Genomic DNA, 5,690 nt, shown 5'->3' on the forward strand with positions numbered 1-5,690 from the left:
GTAAACACAAATCTGAAACCAAGCTCTGATTTCTACTATCTTCGGAGCCTACTACCTGGGCCCGGAGATGGCTCTGTGTAAAGTGGAAAGTTTTGGAGTCTTGGTCACTTCCAAAATCTATTAGGGTCATGTTTTCTATTTCCCACCAACGTGTACCTGAAAAGAAAATCAAATTTGGGAGGCTTGCACATAATCACCTTGCCTTTTGAACCAAAGCCTCACCAGACTTGCCGGAGCAAGTACTTTGCTCTTGTATCTGAACACAAACTCAGAGGTCCTTGATGTTGTGAGTAATCTGGACCCATTACCAAGCACGGACATGGGTGCTGGTTTCACAAAGTGACTGAAGCCTTGGATCCTCAGAGCTGGCTGGCAGGCATGTAAGACTTAGTTTGCAGTGACTTTTCTGCTGGGTTCTCTCCTGAGCTCTGAAGCATTGCTCCAGTGTGTAGGAGGTAGAAAGCTCAGCCAGACAGCTCCTCTCAACCTCAAAGTCAGTTGTGAGCCCATAAGAAGATGTCAGTTACACTGGTGGATACAATTAAATAAGGAAACAGCAGCTTTTTACACTATTTGTGGCCCATCTGTTCCCCAGCCACGCACACACACCAGCCTGTTCCCTATGACTTTGAATCACAGACCATCATAATAATAAGAGGAGCTAGGAAGCTAAATGGTGACAACCACTGTCTTCTGTGACACAAAGTAATCAAGCCTTCCCAGCACAGCATAGCAGACACTAAAGTATTGAGGGCAGATCCTAAGTAATAATCCTAGGAGAAAAAAAAAAGGAAGAGGTGTTCATACTTAAGGCACAGAGCAATTTATTCTTTGCAAGACCACAAGGACAAGAAACCAATCTACCAGCTAGTAAGGAGGTGAAGCCTGGTGCAGACAAGCTGAACAAGTGCCCAACAGAAGCCGATGTAGTTCTTCATCCCTCCAGAGGATGTCACCGTAGAGCCACCAAAAAACACGAGCTTTGTGACCCAAATCTGGAGAGAGTGAATAAATGCCTAGTGTTCGGCCGCTCTTCAGGCAATAGCCCCAAATCTCCCCATTTACTTTTCCAGAAGTAACCAAGTCTCCCTAGGCCAGCGTGCAACTTGTGGAAGGGCAGGAGATGCTGCAAAACCCATCATGATTTTAGAGATGTGCAACAGGTAAGCCTGGAACACAGATGCGATGCATGCCCTGGGCAACTGGGCTGAAGCAAAGGCATGGGGGCTTTATAGTCACGCCTACTTTCAACCTCTTTTGGTGTCCATGAGCATGGATGGGTGTGTGGAGGACGTATTCCCACACAAGGAATATGAGCAAAGAAAACTGTGAACATGGAGATTGTGTTTACAGGCAACAGGAGCAGACTGTGTACTGCAGCCATTGAGTAAGTGCACTCAGGAAAGAGCTGAAAGGGGGTGGGAGGGGGTGTCTATGTGCTTGTTCACCCATTGTGGTTTGTGTTACAAAAAGGCAGTCTTTGTTTTTGTGCATATTTATCCCGGCAGCAAACCACACCAAAAAGGAAGATGCACCAGTGGTGATCATGGCACACTTGTGTAATAGTTTCTAGCCCTAATGATACATCTTGATTTTGAGAATCTAATGCCACAATACCTTCTCTACTGAGATAATTCTAGCCTCTGCTGTCTTTGGTTCCTCATGTGAGACACAGGAGCATACACGCCTTTGCCACAAGGTACAGACTAAGGCAGGACAGGACCACAAGAGGAAATGCTGTATCAGTGATGCAGAGCACCAAAAAAAGAGTTGCTAGGCTACTATGCAGTCTTAGAAATGTCCACAGCATAAAGTACTGCTGCTGCAACCCAAATCACGCACCTTTTCCCCATCTCAAATGTCCACATGGACAATGACCTGGTGATTGTTATACTCAGCTTGCCAAAGTGTCTCAGGATCCTTCAGTATAACTACCTGAGAGAAATTCTGCAGTTATTGATAGTATCCAGGAAGCTGGAAGGCAGGCTGTGTAGCTCAGCCCCTGTACCAAACACAGTGGGTTTAAATACAAGCGAGCTAAACAACAGAGCCACTGGCCTTTACTATATCAGGCCCTTCAGACAGTGTTTCTCTGTGTACATGCACCACACCAGTTTTCCCATTAGAGTGTATCAACTGGAAGCAAGTCGTCATCCCTTCCCGAGTATGATTTAATAAGTCCAAATCCAGGAGATGACCCAGACTACATCCAGTGCTAAAAAATCTCTTGCCAGCCAACCATGCAAGCTGCATCTTAATCTCCTCTCTTCTTTGCTGCTATTTATTCCAGGGGGTTGGTTTTGTTTGGTTTTTGGTTGTTGGGGTTTTTTTTGTTTGTTTTTGGTTTTTTTTTACATGGATAGATTAAATTTCCTGCCGATGCACTTTCTCATTCAAACATGTTACAGAGGAAGCGGCGGGGGGGAAGGAAATCAGGAACAAACAACCACCAGAAAACGGCATTAGAAGGCTTAGTAAGAGTCTGATCCTCAGCCGTGCACACTATCCCATTCCTACACATCAGCAGTGCTCTCTAAAGCAAGGGAGCCTCAACCACAGCAAAAGGAAAAGTGTAGGTGACCTAATGAAATCTTTCTCTGTACTACCCACCAGTTGGCAATAAGAGCTCTGGGCTAGTGCCAGACTCAGGAAATGTCTTGCGTGTGCCCTTCCTTGCTTAGGAGATCACAGAGCTGGTAATTCCCAGTAACATCCTCCTGGCGCTTGCAACACACAGAGACAGACATGGAAAAAAGCAGGCTGAAAAAAGAGCCATAGCTTTTCATTCTCTGTGCTTTAAAGGCTTGTTTTGTCCCTGATGTTCACCTGCTCCCCACTTGAGGAGAGACATATCTCAGTGACACTGAATTCCCTTTCTCAACACTCCTATTCCCGATCCTCATCAGCACATCCTGCTTTATTTGCAAGAGCAGAGCTGTAACAAGGGCAAGGTAGGGGAACCCCTAGTCAGATGGCATAAGGACAGCAAGCTACAGGCAAGACGGCCAGTAGCACTTGGAAAAGGCACAGGGAGAAGGGCAACTCAGTCATCAAGATACCTCACAACAGCTCTGCTCCAGGTGTCCCTTAAACATGAGTTAATAGGAGGGCTTGTTGGGTTTGCTCTGAAATCAACATGTGAAAGGGATCTGCTTCCCCAGTTTTCTGGGACCTCTGTCTTAGAAATGTTCAAGACCCTCTTAACAGAACCTGCTGAATCAGTTTGGATACACGTGATATTGGGACACATATGCACAGACTCATCCACTTGCTCACAAACCAGCAGTGCCATGGCTTGCAAGATCCAAATTAGAGTGAAGATACAGAAAGGCACGTACGTACCTGAAGTGGGTGAAACTGTGATGCAAAATGTTGCTTCCAAGAGAAATCCAGCAACCTGTAAAAACTTACTAATATGTTTGATAAAATCAGAAATTTATCATGAAAACTCCCCCAATATCTTTCCTTTTTGGGAGGGGGGGATAAAAAAAATTCAGTTTGATTTCCTTTCCCAGTACCGAATCGATCACCCAGTTACCTTGGTCCTGGGTGTCACCTGAGGCTACCCTGGTTTGAGACACTCTTCATGAGGACCTAAACCATGGTATAAGGAGGCTTGGTCTCCTGAGCATCCCAGGCCCTCATGGGGAAGCCAGGCAGTCTTGGATAGGACAGCATCTGGTAGACTGGCTTCTGCTGGAAGCTCATCTGTGTTCTGGAAAGAGTTTGTTGACATGCATGCGTCTGGGTAATTTTACTTTTTTTAGTTCAGATGAATCAGCAGATCCAAGTCCAGAAGCTGTGTAAGTTAAAAAAAAATGCCAATCTACAGACCTGATTTCACAAATGTTTTAAATCGAGCTCTCATCTATATCAACCCCTAAAATGTTGTCCACTGCTAAAGTGTAAAGCATCCTCTCATGGTTATTTCTCTGTCTCAGCACTCAAATGTACAGTTAATCCTTGTGCTAGAACAAGTTTCCTTCTGATATTCTTTGGTGGAGTGTGATACAACCGACAGATACTGACATTTAAAGCAACATCGGCGGTGCTCGTTGTGGTGGACAATCCCTACCACACAGCTGGAGTCAAAGGCTCTCAGCAAACTGAAGCATTTCAGTAGCAACTTCCACTTAAAACTATAACAGCTTGAACCTTTATTTGCATTTTAATGATAAACAGTCATTCTGGAGCACTACCAAAACCTCTAACTGGTATTTATTTTGACTAGATATTTGTATTGCAGCAATGCCCCACTAGGTACCATTTACAGACTAAAACTCCAGCATACTAGGTGCTGCATAAACCCAGTAAACTATTCTATACCTCAGGAAATTCTGCTCTAAATCAATAGACAAAGGCATGCAGAAGGATGATGTAAGGGGCAAGCCAGAGGCAAGGCATGGATAGTACAGCTGAATACTGACAGGGCTATCATGGGAATAAAATGCAAAGATGCTATTAATGTCACATCAAGGTTGCACAATCAAAAGATGAAAAATGCAAACATTAAGATTCCTACTGCAACTTTCCGAAAATGACAATGCAGTGATCTCATTTACTATAAGGCCTATAGCTGAAAACACATTTAGAGGAGTATTTTAAACTAGGTGTTGAAAAATACCACGGAATGAGAACACGATGCATGTGCAGAAGTGCTGAATTACCACTGCTGTTGGATCTGTAGGTTTCTGGTTTTAATAATAATTCCCAGAATATCTGGGGGATTTCAGAGAAGAAACAGGGAAAATGAAACACGGAGAGAAAAATGCAAAATCTTTGGCAAAAAACCAAGTTGCCCTAACTAATAATAACCTTCTGCTAGCAGCTGTTGATACAGCCTATGAAGTGCGTGCTTCCCAGTTCCCTTATGCCCTGGAAGTGTGAATGCTCAGACACTGAAATTTCCCATGCTCTGTCTATAGGGATCAGAACTTTTGTTAACTTCCTGACGGTTTCCCCCATCAAGCTTATTCAGATATCCAAGAATGTCAGTGAGAACCTTCCTGGTGACTGCCTTAGATTTTGAATCTGGGATAAACATGCCATGTTTCAGATTGGAAAATCAATACATGAACAAAGTTAGGCAATCTAAAAAACATTCTCCCACATCACTCAAAGCAGCAAATGATCTCCCCCGTCAAATGACAGAAAATAAAACTCACCTTTGTCTAGAGAAGTAGAAACCTTGCAAGCCTGGGAAATTGTACCTTCAAGGGCAATGTGTCAGACTATTATGAATGAGAAAAACAAGGCTATAGTACCAGGGTTTACTACCAAACTGGCTGGCCTAATAATGTGCAGGTCTTGGTTGCACAGTCTCTGTTTACTGACACTCATATCAAGAAAGAGTATTAACAGCCAAATTCACTGTAGTTACAGAATTAGGTAGGGGGTGAAGAAAAGCAGCAGCAGGCAGTAAGAAGTCCTCTTTTTTTTTTTTTTATATGAATAAAGTTTTATTGAATTTTAGACAATTAGAAAGAACAAAGAGAGAGGAGCAAACAGTCTCATGGAGGGTAGGAACTAGAAGAGCTTTCCCAGGAAAGGAGGGGGCTTGCTGAGGGCAGTGTTCATGTAAATATCACACGGTGGTTGTTGCAAAAGCAGAGAGAATGTGTCTGGGCTTTTCTTTGATTGTTATTGTTTTTGTTTTTTACCTCCCACATTAGGGTTTCTAAAGCCACTCT

Source organism: Pterocles gutturalis, unplaced genomic scaffold, assembly GCF_000699245.1.
Source record: "Pterocles gutturalis isolate BGI_N339 unplaced genomic scaffold, ASM69924v1 scaffold47744, whole genome shotgun sequence".
Lineage (NCBI taxonomy): Eukaryota > Metazoa > Chordata > Aves > Pterocliformes > Pteroclidae > Pterocles > Pterocles gutturalis.